Source organism: Pinus tabuliformis, chromosome 5_2, assembly GCF_031772625.1.
Source record: "Pinus tabuliformis cultivar Carrire ecotype Pingquan chromosome 5_2, CPIR1, whole genome shotgun sequence".
NCBI lineage: Eukaryota > Viridiplantae > Streptophyta > Pinopsida > Pinales > Pinaceae > Pinus > Pinus tabuliformis.
Window position 1 is genome coordinate 905,699,091 of NC_142306.1, and position 17,618 is coordinate 905,716,708.

A 17,618-nucleotide genomic window follows, 5' to 3' on the forward strand; every position below is an offset into this window, starting at 1 on the left:
GATTTCATGTATTTCCAGTGATTAAACAAGTAAATCTTAAGGTGTCTTTTGATTTTGGACAAACTTGTTTGTTTTCGCTTTAAATCGAAATCAAAGTTATATAACAACTTTCTTTTTGTAACCCATCAACATTAAGAAAGGGAAAAGAAAATACATGCATTGTGCATTTTGCATTTGACTGTTTGCATGACGATTTAGGAAATTGCATTAGTGTGTGCTCTATGATCTGTGTGAAAAGATTTGCCTTTCTTCTCCCTCAGTAGTTAAGATTTTCAAAGTTGAAAGATTGAAAAGTTTGCTTCTCATCTTAGACTGCATTCAGGAATTTGTTACATACATCTCTTGGTGATCCTTAAAGGCAAACTGCTAAACAAGATCAACATTAAAATAAATTCAATTTACATAACAACGCTTTGTAACATAACGCAAACATTTAGAGGTCTAGGTAGAGACGTGTTCCGACGTCGTTAAACATAGTGACTGTCGATCTCTACGAAGGTGGGTGATTCCTCCTGAGAGTCGGTGGCACTAATACGGACTTGTGCTCCCACGTACCGTCGCGTATATATTGGGAGACCCCTATAGGAACAAAGCCTTTATCCATAGGAAGCCGTGTCGACCGCCCTACTGATTGCGATGCAGTGAACACAGCATTCACGAAGATCGACCACCCGTACTGTAAAACGTATTCTGTGGTTTCGCGAAAAGTTTGGCACACCCTCTGCCTAGAACTCTAGAGAAGTTTCTTTTGGCCTTTTTCAAACTCTATAACTGAAAAAGTCCATCCGAGCATTTGTCACTTCGGGCTCGTTAAAACATCGAAGGAGACTAGAGTCATCTTTAGCTTTTTCTCGACTCTTAAAACATGAAAAAGCAAAGTTGTGTCTAAAGCGTCGTTAATAAAATTTATTTTAAGTGGAACATAATCACCTGTTATTCCCACGTTGATCTTTCAGTTGAAAAGTATGGAGCCCACCAACCAAGGAAGTCACCTTGGTGGAAGTCCCAATCCCTTCTCCTCTTGGGGAGATGTTGGTGCACCTCATATGGCCACATTGTCACTTCCAGGATTGACAATTGGCCTACCTGTATGGCTCTTTTCAACTAATGTAGTTCAAATCACCACTAATCCTGAGCAGTCGAATCAACAGTCAGACCAGTCTAGAACTACCCACCAGCCTTCCACTTCTTACAATTCTTCCTCTGATCCTTCATCTTCGCAAGGTAGAGCCGGCAAAATTCAGCCTCCCATGGAGAAGAAAGAAAAGAAGAAGAGAGAAAAGAAGCAGAAGGTGCCTATGGCGAAGGCGACTGGGGGCAAGCAAAAGACATCTGACAAAAATCCACACACTGCACCGACCGGGCCTAAATCGCCATGTGTCATTTGCAAAGGGACCCACTTCCATTGTGATTGTCCTTGTATTCTCCGGATACTAAGAGACTGGTCCCCCAGGTTGCACAATCCGGTAGCATCAACCTCTGATAGACATGTTGATTGCATTCCGTCAACTAGCGAGAGTGAAGGACCAAGAGGGAGACCAAGATCACCCTGCAGACTGTGTGAAGGCGATCACGCCATCCACCGTTGTCCATTCTTAGATGAGGCGAAGAGAGTTTTGGAAGATCGTCCGGTTTCACCGTTACAACTTCCTCTTGGATACCAAAAACTCATGCCAAGTCCCTCGATAGTTGAAAATCCAGCTGGCCCGATCAAATGGTCAGCTGAAGTGTCGGTCATTGAGAATGAACCTACTGAATCCAGACCAGACGAAAGTCTAAAGGTCGAAACGGCAGTTGACCCGGTTCTTCCTTCAGAGGTTTCATCCTCAAATGACACCGTCGTTGAAGATTCATCTTCAAATGACACCCTCATTGAAGAGGATAAGGATGACACCGTCCATATTCTTTTCATCAACACAGACTCTGATGAGCATCAGGGCAATGCGCCCATTCCTTTATCGCAGGAAGGAACATCGTCAGGGTCGTATCCGGCCGTGTATTCGGTCCCACCACCAAGCAACCTAGTTGTATCCTTTGATTGGAATCAACTAGGCAGACCCCGGTTACCAGCCAGTATCCCATTCAGAATCATCGTCCAAATCTACAGAATGGTGATGGCTGGAACTATCATTGATGAAGGGGCATCTGTGAGTATCCTTTCCTCTATTGCTTGGAAAGCACTGGGTTCCGAGCGCTTTTACCTGAGACGAGAAATCTATCAGGTTTTGATAAAGGAACCAGTCACCCGTTAGGGGTTCTCCCTAATGTTCTAGTTACATTGAAAGGGAAGACAGTTCATATGAACATCATGGTCGTCCAGGGACCCTTGGTTTATAACTTACTCCTTGGACGAGACTATATATATTGCATGGAGGCGATAGTGTCCTCACTCTTTAGAGTCATGTGTTTTCCGCACGAAGGAAGAATGGTCAAGCTCGTAGACCAACTTTCATTTCCAGGATCACGCATCGTAAATAGTCAAATACCATCCCTTAACGGTTTATTCACTCAAGGAATGCCTCCACCCCCGGTTCTACTTCCCGATGAATGCGAGTGATTCGGAAGAAAGAACTGGGACCCAGGGGGCATGCACCCTGGCCTGCCTTAGGCAGAGAAAACCTTGGGTATAAAGTTAATTTCCGCAGAAGAACATGACTAGTCCGTACCCCGTCCGAAGGAAGGAAGAGAGGGTTGTTCTAGGATAAAGTTCTTTTTTCAAAGTTATGCGAGCGAAATAATCGGCTCCCTTTGTCTAGAAATTAGGCTCTCCTAAGGGAGGAGATCCATTTGTGGCAGTAAGTAGCCACCATCTTTGAAGGCAAGCCTCACCCATTAAAACATATGTTTTGAAGGATAAGTAGGGGCAGCCTCCAAAGAAAGAGATGAAATTGCTGCAACAAGTAGTCACCATCCTTAGCAACCTAGTAATAGACATCGCCGGAAAAAGAGTTTAGTTTGCGGTAGCGAACATAACCATTTTCCGGATAATAAGTAAGAGGACGAACCTAGAAATTATACTTTATACCTGGGGGCATGCGAACCTTTTGGAGTGCAAGCACGGGACGACTATTTATTTTTTAAATTTTTAGGTCCTCCCTTTAAACCTGTAGGTCTAACCCGTTAAACTCGTAGGATTAGCCGTTTCCAGCTTGCATAAAGAAAGGATGTGGGGCAAAAGTTAAAACTTGCCAAATAGGAGTAACTAGTGAGGTATAGCTCCTTAAATATGACTACCTCACCTGAGGTGTTCCTTGTATTAAGACTGGTATATTTGAGCAAGGTTTGATCGCTTTCAAGCTCGTTAAAAAATGAAGCCATCTTCGAGCAAGGTTTGATCGCTTTCAAGCTCGTTAAAAAATGAAGCCATCACCGAGCAGTTTTAGCACGTAGTTCATGCTCATTAAAAAATAAACATAAGTTGTGAGCAATCTTCCCCTAGAGTTCAAGCTCACCCAGAAAAAATGAACCGGTAAATAACCTTGAGAAATGTAACCTTTGACTGCCATATTAAAAGCCATTGGTCGTGTTTATATGCCATCACCTCCATCCGTTCATTTGGCCAATCGTTCGTCTCCATATGTTTGTTTACCCATTTTGAGGAACAGCTGCGAAGAGTGATTTCACTTAGCCATCCTTGTGACACTGCCGTGATTGGAAAATTCCAACCTGTACCTGGAATCTGCTGCTATCCCTGTTCATCACTCGTTCCTCAAAAGACGAGTCTTCTTTGAGCTCTTTTCACTGACTCGTAAAATATGAAAAGTTTGCCGAGTTTTGGCCTTCCAGCTCGTTAAAGCGACCGGAAAGCTATCCCTCCTCTAGATTTTAATCTTTTTGGACCTGAGGGATTATTGCACAAAAAGATCGAGCGCTTGTTTTGTTCGGCTCGTTAAAGCAATCGAAAATTCATCCCTTCTGTATTGTTTTATACTTTTTCGGACTTAAGGGATTAGATGACGAAAAAGGAATTCTGGAGTTGACTTTATGTACCTTTTGAGACTCTCTAAAAATGAAAAGGACCGAGTTATCCTTGTCGTTAGACTCGTTAAATTCATTAAATAGCGACAAACTTGTCTTTAGACGAGAACGAGTTTCCCTATCGCTAGGCTCGTTAAAACATAGCGATGGGCTTGCCCGAAGGGCAGGTTATAGAACAAGCATATGTTATCCTCCTCAAGCTTGATAAAAATAAAGAGGTACTGGTCAGCAATGACTGGGGAAAAATTGGGAGAACCTCACAGCTTTAATGGTAGCAAGTCGCTCTTGAACATGACACTGTGTCCTCCGTATCACATCGGGTTGGGTTGTTTCATTCACCGGTCTCATCACCATGGTCCTCGCCACACCATCCACATTTGGGGTAATGCTACCGATCCATCACATCAGTGTCGTTATATGTTCAAGAGATGTTGTTCTGCAGAGAGTCAACCGTGTCCCATCCACTGCCATACATTGTCCTTCATCCATTTCATGACCGCCACCCTGAATCATACATCACAGTTTGTTTTCACCTCATCACAATCACTAGCTCTGTTCCGTGTCACTGATGTGGGATTCATTAAGGCCCTCCTTTGACGGATCGCTCCTTGTCGACATCAGCTCATTATCCAAGGAGTTGATCTAGGAACAACCCCTTCAGTACTTTGAAGCTTGCATGCCTCAATGGCAAGTTTCTCACTTCCGGCGACAGGTATACATCAATGACCTTCGACCAGGAGATTTCGTATGGTGGTCGACGCCAAGTCCTTTATTCCCACCATGTGAATTGTACTGCCGTACCTTGAGGGTCATCATCCCTATCGGTGATTCCTCTCGCGCTTGTTAACGGTTTACATCATTGACCGGTAATCAAGCGATGTCTTTCCATGTTCGACTTCAAGAAATTCTCACATGGATCGAATTGTACATCGAGTGAAGATCGGAAGAGATTGAAGACCCCGGATCTAGTTTCATCCATCCGGGCTGCGATATATATTCAGGATATAAAGACATTTGATATGTACATCATTGCAGCAGATGATCATCCTTCTCAAAGGATGATAATTTCAGCAGAGAATTATCAATCTATCATCAGACGATCGTCTGTTCTATGTACCAAAATGTATTTATAAAGCTGAGCATGGGAATGCCCGCCTCAGCTAGATCATGAAAAAAGTATGAAAAATAATGTATTGTATTGTATTTTATTACAGGACATTTCTCAGCAGATTGAATGAACTTTGGATCCTCCTAATAAAGCATTTCACCCGATAAACGACCTCATACTTTAGGGGGCATCTGTTATAGACAATTTTGTGCCTTGCATGAATTGTCAATAATCCAAGGGATCCAAAGTCCCTAAACATGATGTTCCTACCCCTAGAGGAACAAGGTCAGCAAACCAACAACTCTCAGATCAGTTCTCCACCTGAAAACACTCAAAAACAAGCAATCCTGAAATCAAAGCAGGTGCTCCACTAGGCTTCTGCGCTGAAACTCAACTCCTCCATGGTGTACCTGCGTTGCAAAGCAAGTGGAACAAAGGCCACCTGCGCTGAGCGAGATGGGACAAGTGGCACACTGAGTCATTGCTCTGGAATCTTCCAAAAATGACACTTGGATCAGGGATTTCGCCTTGTGATGAGTCAGAGGCTCTGTTTCTCCAAGTGGAAGCAAGGTTCTCCAAGTGGACTCAAGAACTGAAGATCAACTGAAGAGAGAGAGGACACAAGGCAGCTACACATCAGTTGCAAGCTGACTCATCCTTTCTCAATTCATCTATATATTGAGCTCTCTCCTATGAGCTCAGGAGGCTGGAATTTTGTGCAAAGTAATGATATGCTGTTGGTTTCATCATAGAGCTATTGGGTGATTGATTGAAGGAGGTGAAGAGGAGAAATTCTTTCTACTGGGAGGTGTTGCTGGATTGGGGCCTTCAATGGTTGTAACCTTCTCAGAACTTTACTTCTTCATTAATAAAAGCTATTGAGGTTCTTCTATATGCACTTGTTTCAATGATATGTTGTGATAATTGTATATTTGATTTATGCTAATCCGTGAATCCGTTATGATTGCATGCTGCTTGTAGTTGCCTTCTTTGTTATTTTGCAGGATCTCATTGTAGCTGGGCCAGCAAAAGAGCAAGGAGCTGGGAGCAAGCAGCCAAAGAGAAGAGTTTGGATTCGACATTAAGCGCAAGGCAATGGTTAGTGCATTTCCTCATTCTCTCTTGCTTTCGTAAAGAAGTAAACCTTAAGTAGTTTTCTTTACAATTGTTGCTGAGGTACTATCACCCTTAGAGTGGGATAGGGTCATCCGAATCGGATACTTTTCCCTACAACAAGGGGTAAAAGAATATGGAATTCTAGAAAATGGGATACAAAGAAAATTTAAGATGCCAAGAATTCTTGGTTTTCACCATGAATTTTCTGCATAAACATTCCAACAATTGTTGGTTTTCATGTTTATACACAATTTTTTTACTTTATTTTATAATCTCTCTCTCTCTCTCTCTCTCTCTCTCTATATATATATATATATATATATATATATATATATATATATATGAAAAAGAAATTTTTAAGGTGGAGAAGAAGAAGAATTCTTCTTGACCAACTTCAAATCAGAGTTTTCCTAGAAAATCTTTACAAATTCCTCCTTTGTCACTGTTTTATGATAGATCCTGAGTCGATGTCCATTCACTAAGAGAGGAACTTTTTCTTCATCAATAGTCCTAATTTTGACTGCTCCGTTATCAAAAACATTTTCAATCTCATAAGGCTCAAGTTAGTGAGTTTGAAACTTTCCTTGGAAATTTTTAAACTTAGAATCAAAGAGTAATGCCCAAGCTCCTAGCTGAATTTTTTTTTCTTTGATGTATTTATCATGCCATCTAGATCTCTGTTGTTGGACTAAACTAGTCTTATGGATAACATCTTTCCTTATTTCATCAAGCTCATTAAGTTGTCCCATTATTTGCTTGTGTGCTTCTAATAAGTCAAGTCCCAACTTGAATGTTGTCTTATAGGTATGAATGTGGAACTCAATTGGAAATATGACTTGCTTCCCATAAACAAGTTCATAGGGAGTATGTCCTGTAGTGTTTCTCCATGTGGTACAGTAAGCCCATAAAGCTTCTGGAAGCTTTTCTACCCAATCCCTTCTATGCAAGTGAACTGTCTTGGTGAGGATTTCTTTAATCACTTTGTTGGTAGAATCTACTTCTCCATTTGCTTGTGGATGGTATGGAGTAAATTTCAAATGCTTGATTTTATATTCTTCTGCTATCTTTTGCACTACTATGGATGTAAATTACTTTCCTTGATCTATTACAATTTATCTTGGGACACCAAAATGAGTAAACATATCCTCAAAAAGAAATGAAACTACAAAATTTTTAGTAGCAAAAGAAAGTGCTTTAGCTTCTACCCATTTAGTACCATAATTGTTGGCATTATGACACAGGCTTGGCACTATGGCACAGGTATTGTCCCTGATGGAAACTCACTCGGTAAATAACTCAGATGACAGTTCAGGCTCACAAGCTCTTAGAATAAAGGAAAAGGAGGTATACACAGGTTCCCGTTGACCAAGCCGCGTATACACGCGGATTCACAGACCCAAAGGACCATATGCGTATACACGCACTTTCATGCATAGAAAGGCGCATACATTTTGGAAAACTTGGTTTTTGGTCCTTGGTATTTGGACCTATGGTTTTGGACCAGGGTATCTTGTATGAAATGTTGAACCCAGGTATTTGGACCCAGGTATTGGTTCGAATTGGTTTTGGACCATGGCATTGAGTAAGGAAAAGGCACTCAAGGATTGAATATCTCATGAAGAGAAAGATCTAGAATACTGGTCATTGGGTTATGGTGCATGGCTGGATCTGAATCAAGGAGGAACCCGAGCGCTAGAAGAAGGAGAAGTTCTATTGATGGGTCAAGATCTTAAGGCTTGAAGAGAAGTATCTGTGTGTGATTTTGATTTGTTATATTTGGCGCATGACTTGATCTATAAATCTGATGATCTGGGTATAATTGATGTCTGAATAGTTGAAAAGGGTAAATTATCTTTTATAGATCTGTACAGAGGTTCAACATAGCAAAGGTGCGTATACACGCTGGTTCGATAATTCAAAATAGCGTATACACAGGTTTACCTTAATATAATAGCGTATGCACACAGTTTCTACATATTGAAGTAGCGTACGTCTCATAAAATATGTCTTAGCTACTTCTGTTTATTGCTGCAGTGTTCTGGGTTCAGGATTGGTTTCTGGTTACTCTTACTGTATTCTGGTTACAACGTTCAAAGAAGTGATTGTTTGATTCAGTTTTTGTTGGTGCAAAGGAGATTGGTTGATGCAGATATATTTGATGTTTGATTGATGTTATTGATGGATCCAGTCTGAAAATTTATGAAACGTTGTCCCTGTAAGAAAAGAGAAGGATGTAGCCTTTTGTAGGTCAGCACCTACGTACTAGTACATCAGCTAGTAAAAGAGCTAAGGGGGTTGTAGCTCCCTTCCACGAGAAGCTAGAGAATGAGAGAAGGTTTTAGCCTTCTGTAGGTAGAAGCCTGCGTACTAGTATAAGACTGCACCAGTACAGAAATATTGTAAAAAGAAATTTCTAATTAAAAGAAGATAGAGACGAATTGCAGCAGGTGGTTTTCACCCACATTGGGTTTCCACCTTATATCTTGTGTTCATGTGTGTGATTTCTTGTACTTTTTACTACATTTGATTAATTTTTTATGGTTCTGATACACAGATTAAGATCAACTAACTAAATTAGAAGTCTGCAAGATATACACAGTTTTCTCTAAACACAATTGCTTATATACGCAGGTTAAATTAACAGAAGTATTGTATATCAATTTGTTTTTGGAAATGAAAAATTGTTAAACTGCTAATACTAATTCACCCCGCCTCCCTCTCAGTATTATTTCCTACAATTGGTATCAGAGTAGGTCCTTCAGAAGAAGCTTGATCGCTTGAAAGAAGATCTATCATCATGGGCAACTACGAAAAAGAGGCATCCATCAGGCCACCAATTGTTGATGGGAGTAACTTCATCTATCAGAAGGTAAGAACCACAACCTATCTTCAATCTCTTGGAACAGAAGTTTGGGATATCGTGGAAGGAGGATACACATTTCTAGCAACAACTCCTACAGATACGGAAGGTAAAAAGCAGTATGAAACAAATGCAAAGGCTGTCAATACTCTATTGGGGAGTCTATCACAATCAGAATTTGTCAATGTTATGTAGCTCAAAACTGCTAAAGAAATATGGGACAAGATCATTCCAAGCTATGAAGGAGATGATCAGGTAAAATGTGCAAAACTACAATCTCTCAGAATTCAATATGAAACTCTCAAAATGCACAATGATGAAAGTGTAGCTAATTATTTCCTATGCATAGATGAGATTGTTAATCGCATGAAAAACTTGGGTGAAGAGATAAAAGAAATTACTTTAGTCCAAAAGGTTCTAAGATCCTTGTATTCTAAGTTTGAATCAAAAGTTTTTGCCATAGAAGAAAAGCAGAATCTTCAAAGTATTACTATGTCACAACTGCACAGAATCCTAACTGCTTTCGAAATGAGAAAAGGGGGTCCATCAGACATGAGAGAAGCCGCATTCAAAGCTTCAGGAAAAGAAGAATACAATGAGTCAGGACATATGTCCGAAGGAGAAGAAGAATCAAATTTTGTCAAGAATCTTCAACGGGGTTCTGGAAGATTCAGAGGTAAGTTACCTTTCAAATTCTTTGCTTGTGGAAGAGTCGGTCACAATGCAACCAAATGTCCTCATAAAGATAAGCTTGACAAAGGTAAGGAACCAGTTAAATGGAATAGAAAGGAAAATGTAAGTAAGAAGAGTTATTATACACATGAAGAAAACGATGGAATTTCAAACAGTGATGAAGATGAACATGGTAATGATTATAGACTTTTGATGGCTTTTGAAGATGATGATTTCTTAGATGCTATAGATGAAGATTGTCTCTATGAAGAAATTTTTAAACTTAAAATCTGTTTATAAGAAACGAGTATGATCATAGATACTCTGACATTCCAATTTGCTGAAAGGGAAAAACACAATGAAAAGTTAGAATGTGAAATTGTGGGACTTAGAAAAGATATTAAGAAAACAAGAGCTCTTAATCTTAGATTTGCTAAAGGATCTAAGACTTTAGATGAGACTATCAAAGTGTAGCATTCTCCTCTAATCAAGATAGGTCTTGGATATACTGAAGAAGCATCTCAAGCACATAAGCCTCCACCTCCAAAAGTTATCTTGATGCAGCAAGGAGAAGTGAACATGTTGACTATCGTCAACAAAGGCATAAAGCAGATCACCAGGTAAATCGGGGTCAATCTACTTCAAGGATGAATAGAAGCTACAACCAACTGAAGGTAAATAATTCTCAATTTTCCTCAAGAATGAATCTCAATGGAAACTACAATCACCTGGTTGGTAGATTTGATAATCATAGGAATTTCTTTAATGGCCAATGTTTCTCATGTCATAACTTTGGACACAAAGCTGCTTGATGTTTTGCCTACAACACCATCATGACTAGGGAAGCACAGAATCAAAGGAGTGTGATTGGGATCATGAAGAGGAACTAAAATAAATTTTTTGCTCTTGAAAATGAAATAGAATTCTCTATTTGTAACAACTTCAGTCATGAAGATTCTGAATGCAGGAGTCAGTTTCGGAAAACAACTAAGAAGGAGCAAGCTTCATTGGGTCCCAAAACATGGAGAAAAAAAGAACTGCAACCAGAAAGATGTGGTGTAGCCTTATATGTGGGAGGACAGGAAAATCAGTGGTACATCGACAGTGGATGCTCGAAACATATGATAGGTGATAAAGAAAAACTTCAATCATATAGTGCCTTAGAAAATGAAAGGAAGGTTTCATTTGGAAATGACACCCCTGCACTCATAAAAGGTAAAGGCTCTGTTCTTTTAAAAGAAAAAGTCAAAGCTAGAAATGTTATGTATGTTGATGGCTTAAAGCATAATCTATTGAGTGTTAGTCAAATGTGTGATCAAGGAAATGAGGTAGTATTTTCGATCAAATGGATGTATTGTTCATGAGCTTGATATAGGAGAAACAATTATCAAAGGCATAAGAACTCCAAATAATTTATACATACTCAAGGGAGGACAACAACAATGCTATCTAAGAAAAAATGATGAACACTAGCTATGGCACAAAAGATTGGGGCATCTAAGCTTCCCTCAGATAAGGAAAGCATGCAAATATCAGGTTGTTTGCGATCTTCTTGACATCAAAATTCTAGACAATATAGTATGAAAATCATGTCAGTTTGGTAAGCAAACCAGAACACATTTCCCTGAGAAGGAAGGATCGGCTAGTAAGACACTTGAACCTGTCCATACTAATTTATGTGGCCCATTAAGGAAAAAGTCACCTCGTGGAGAAGAATACTTTATATTGTTCATTGACGACTTTTCCAGGATGTGTTGGATAGGACTTCTGAAGCATAAAGACGAAGCTTTTGAAAAGTTCAAAGCTTTCAAAGCCTTGGTTGAAAATGAATCAGATCACAAAATAAAATGCCTCAGGTCGGATCAAGGAGGGGAATTTACCTCGGATGAATTTTTCGACTTTTGTGAAGAACAAAGAATAAGAATGGAATTCTCTACTGCAAGGACTCCTCAGCAAAATGGAGTGGTGGAAAGGATGAACAAAATGGTTTAGAAAATGGCTCAAGCTATGCTTGATGAGTCTGGAACTCCTGCAACCTTCTGGGGTGAAGCTGCATTTGCTGCCGTTACTATTCTCAACAAAACAAACATTTGGGTAAACAAAACTCAAACTCCTCATGAAATTTGGTATGGTAAGACTCCTACTGTAAAAGACTTCAAAGTTTTTGGAAGCAAATGTTACATCAAAAGGACTAATGAAAAGCTTGGAAAGTTTGAACCTAGAGCAGATGAAGGCATTCTCCTTGGTTACTCTTCCCAAAGTAAAGGATATAAGTGTTACAATAAAAGACTTGGAAAACCTGTTCAAAGTATTGATGTGGTGGTTAATGAAGCAGGTAACAATCCAAAGTAGATAAAAACCAAAGATTTTGAAGATGATGAGGACTATCCTTCAACATCAAATCAGACTAATGTTGAAGAAGAAAATTATGAGGCACCAGAAGAACAGATAAGGGTAGAAGAAAGACTCCATCTAGGTATGTCCAGAAGAACCATCCAGAGACTCAAATTTTGGGGCAGAAAGAGGCGGGTGTACAAACAAGAAGAACTATTACAGAAGCTTCAAGCTAGCTAGCATTGCTCTCCTCCATCGAACCATGAAATATAAGTGAAGCATGCAAAGATGAATGCTGGGTCAAGGCTATGAATGAAGAAATTGAGCAGATTGAAAAGAATAACACTTGGGAATTGGTTCCTAGACCTAATGATACGAATGTCATAGGGACCAAATGGATAATCAAGAACAAGCTGAATGAAAATGGAGATGTTATTAGAAACAAGGCCAGACTTGTTTGTAAAGGGTATGCTCAACAAGAAGGTATAGACTTTGAAGAAACGTTTGCACCGGTTGCCAGAATTGAAGCCATAAGAATGTTCCTTGCTCTTTCTAGCTTTCAGAAGTTCAAAGTATATCAAATGGATGTGAAATCCGCCTTTCTAAATGGAGACATAGAAGAAGAAGTGTATATTGAGCAACCAGATGGATTTATCCTTGGAAATGATCCAAAACTTGTATGCAGACTCAGAAAGGCTCTCTATGGTCTTAAACAGGCTCCAAGGGCTTGGTATTATTGTCTGGACAAATACCTCCATCAACAAGGTTTTTCAAAAGGATCAGCAGATAGCAATCTATATATAAAAATTAACAATGATAAATTGCTAATACTTGTTGTGTATGTTGATGATATCATCTTTGGTAGCAATGAAGAAGCCATGAGTCAAAACTTTGCCTTGGTGATGCAGAAAGAATTTGAAATTCCCTGCTAGGCGAGCTCACATATTTTCTTGGTTTAAAAGTCCAACAAAACAAAGACGGTATCTTTCTATCAAAAACCAAGTACCTCAAGCAGATATTGAAGAAATATGGCATGGAAGATTCGAAACCAGTATGTACCCCTATGGTAACAGGATGCATCCTTAGCACAAATGATGAATCAACAACAATACATCAACCAACCTATAGATCCATGATTGGTAGTCTGCTCTATCTAACAGGTACCTGACCAGACATCATGCATGTAGTAGGAATAGTTGGAAGATTCCAGGGAAATCCAAAAGAAGCACACCTTTAGGCAGTTAAAAGGATTTTCAAATATCTTCAAGGAACACAAAACTATAGCTTATGGTATCCTAGAGATACAGATCTCACAATTCATGCATATATAGATGCAGATTAGGCAGGAAGTGTGGATGACAGAAAAAGCACTAGTGGTGGTGCATTCTTTATGGGTTCTAGATTAGTATCTTGGTTTAGTAAGAAACAAAGTTCAATTGCATTATCTACAGCTGAAGCAGAATATGTGGCTGCTGCATCTTGCTGCACACAACTCCTTTGGATGATGCAAACATTGCAAGACATTCAAATCACTTGTACTCCACCGATCTCCATTTTATGTGATAATACAATTGTAATCAGTATCTCAAAGAATCCAGTCATACATTCAAAGACCAAGCACATACCTATCAAATATCATTTTCTCCTAGAACAAGTTCTTGAACAAAAAGTCAAATTGGAATATGTTCCCTCCAAGGAACAGGTTGCTGATATATTCACCAAACCATTGCCCAGGGAGACATTTGAATACCTCAGACAAAATCTGGGAGTAGTTGATGCATCATCTTGCTGTTGACACTTACTTGTTTCAGATAAAAGTGGTTGTACATGAGTTCCATGAAGAGCATTTGCGTACATACACCTGTTTCTATGGATACAGGCGCGTATATGTTGGTTTGAAGAAAAATAGTGGGTTGGACTCAAGATGAATAGAGTCTGATATGGGTATGATAGAGACCATCTGGCACAGGTTTAGGGGGAGCATATACTTCTAATTATGCATTGTTGGCATTATCTTAGAAGATCTTGGTACAATGTCACAGTTGTTTTTGATTTAGGTGGAACAGGTGCAGAGGGAGATCATGGTTACTGGTCTGGATGGTGATTGAAAGATGTTGCTGATGACTATCATAGTCTTGTCTTAGATATTTGGTCTATATGTCATGTATATTTAATTTATTATCAAGGTCATGTAACGACCTATCTTATTTCCCCACTATGCCTGGGATGGATGATGTAATGTTCTTGTCTTATCATGTGTAAACTTTTGGTGTATCCCCACTTGGTTGGGAGATGGATCATTTATGATTTATAGAGTCGTGTTCTTCTTGTAGAACATCCTTTTGCAAACCTTGCTTACAGTCAGGGGGAGCACACTTCAGTAGAGCAGAGATTTCAAAGTGACTTGGGGTTGCCATCAAGTCCAAAGGGAGAGATTGTTGGCATTATGACACAGGCTAGGCACTATGGCATAGGTATTTTCCTTGATGGTAACTCACTCAACAAATCACTCAGATGACAGTTCAGGCTCATAGGCTCTTAGAATAAAGGAAAAGGAGGTATATGTAGGTTCTCGTTGATCAAGCCACGTATACACATAGATTCACAGACCAAAAGGCGCGAATGCGTATACACACACTTTCATTCACAAAAAAGCGCGTACATTTTGGAAAACTTGGTTTTTGGTCCTTGGTATTTTGACCTATGGTTTTGGACCATGGTATCTTGTTCGAAATGTTGAACCCAGGTATTTGGACCCAGGTATTGGTTCTAAGTGGTTTTGGACCATGGTATTGAGTAAGGCCTAAGACTATAAAAGGGGAAGGAGATCATTAGGCAAAGGCACTCAAGGATTGAATATCTAATGAAGAGCAATATCTAGAATACTGGTCATTGGGTTATGGTGCATGGTTGGATCTGAATCAAGGAGGAACCTAAGCACTAGAAGAAGGATAAGTTCTATTGATGGGTCAAGATCTTAAGGCTTGAAGAGAAGTATCATTGTGATTTTGATTTGTTATATTTGGTGCATGACTTGATCTATAAATTTGATGATCTGGGTATAATTGATGCCTGAATAGTTGAAAAGGGTAAATTATCTTTTATAGATTTGTATGCAGGTTCAGCATAGCAAAGGTGCATATACACACTGGTTCGGTAATTTAAAATGGAGTATACACAGGTTTTCCTTAATATAATAGTGTATGCACGCAGTTTATACATATTGAAGTAGTGTACATCTCATAAAATATGTTTTAGCTACTTTTGTTTATTGCTGCAGTGTTCTATGTTCAGGACTGGTTTTTGGTTACTGTTACTGTATTCTGGTTACAATGTTTAGAGAAGTGATTGTTTTATTTAGTTTTGGTTGGTGCAAAGGAGATTGGTTGATGCAAATATATTTGATGTTATTGATGGATCCAGTCTGAAAATTTATGAAACGTGGTCCCTGTAAGAAAAGAGAAGGTTGTAGCCTTCTGTAGGTAGAAGCCTATGTACTAGTATAAGACTGCACCAGTACATAAATATTGTAAAAATAAGTTTCTAATTAAAAGAAGATAAAGACGAATTGCAGCAGGTGGTTTTCACCCACTTGGGTTTCCACCTTATATCTTGTGTTCATGTGTGTGATTGCATGTATTGTTTACTGCACTTGATTACTGTTTTATGGTTCTGATACACAGATTAAGATCAGTTAACTAAATTAGTAGTCTGCAAGATATACACAGTTTTCTCTAAACACAGTTACGTATATATGTAGGTTTAATTAACAAAAGTAGCGTATATCAATTTGTTTATGGAAATGAAAAATTGTTAAACTGCTAACACTGATTCATCCCCCCCCCCCTCCCACCCCCTCTCAGTATTATTTCCAACAATAATCATACGATAATATATATTTTTTGGTTTTGAAGATGGATTATTGGTCCAACAAAATCCAAAGCCCATTTTTCAAAAGGTTCAATGAGTACCTGAGGTTGTAGTGACATTTTATCTGAAGGAATAGGTTTTCCCATTCTTTGACAACTATCACGCCCATTAACATATTCCTTGGCATCCTTAAAAAGGGAAGGCCAATAATATCCTAAGAGAAGGACTTTGTAAGTAGTGCTTTTATCAGAAAAATGACCTCCACATGGTTCATAATGGCATGATTTAAGTATCTAAGGTATTTCATCTCCTCTTACACACCTTCGGATGATGAGATCTGGTCCTGTCTTGTATAATTCTTGATTTATTCATGAATAAGATGCACTTGTTTGGATTATTCTTCTCTATTCTCTAGGAAACAAAGAGGAGGGTAACTTCCCTGTAACTAAATAATTGGAAATATTTGCAAACCAAGGTGATTTAGTAGATACTGCAAAATGATACTCATCAGGAAATTTATCTTCTATAGGTGTATCATTGTTATCATTTTTAATTCTAGATGAAAAGTCAGCAATTGTATTTTGTTTTCCAGGTCGGTCCAGAATGGTGGTATTAAATTCTTGTAACAGTAATAGGCATCTTATTATTCTACCATTAGTAACTGGTTTATTCATTAATTATCTAATGGTAGAATGTTCTATATGAATGGAAGTTTCATAGCCATTGATGTAATGTTTGAATTTATTAATGGCATGAATGACAGCTAAAAATTCCTTTTCAGTTACAGTATAATTTAGCTTTGCAGGAGTTAAATTTTTATTGGTATAATAAATGTCATAAGGACTGAAATCTTTTTGTCCTAGCACAACTCCTAGAGTTGTGTGTGAAGCATCAGTTGATATATGAAAAGGAAATTTCCAATTAGGTCCTTTTAAGATAGGTGCTTCAGAGATCTTCTTTTTCAAAGTTTCAAAAGCCTTTTGACAATCAGAGTTCCAACTGAATTCACAATCTTTGGTGAGTAATTTGAAGAGTGGAGATGCAATCTTTGTGAAGTTTTCTATGAATGTTCTATAATATCCAGTAAAACCAATAAAACTCCTAACATCTTGTGGACAACTTGGGATTGATAATTTGGAAATAATTTCTACTTTAGATGAGTCTACCTTAATTCCATTTCCTGAAATATGGTGACCTAAAACAGTTCCTTCATAAAACATTTCTCATGACTTAATGAAAGATTTGCTTCTTTGCATCTTATGAGAATTTTTTCTAAATCTTCAAGTGCTTCTTCAAAAGAATTTCCATAAACTATAAAATAATCCATATATACTTCCATACAATCATGAATAATATCAGAGAAAATTCCTAGTAGTGCTCTTTGGAATGTTGCTAGGGCATTGTATAATCCAAAAGGAAGTACTCGGTAAGCATAAGTCCCCCATGGATAGGTGAATGTAGTTTTTTCTTGATCTTTAGGTGCTACCTGAATTTGATTATACCCACTAAAACCATCCAAGAATGAGAAATATTTTTTTCCTTCTAATGTATCTAAAACTTGATCTATGAATGGAAGTGGAAAATGATCTTTCAAAGTAGCTTTATTCAATTCCCCGTAATAAATGCATACTCTACATTTTCCATTTTTCTTAGGAAAAATTACTAGGGGTGAAACCCATT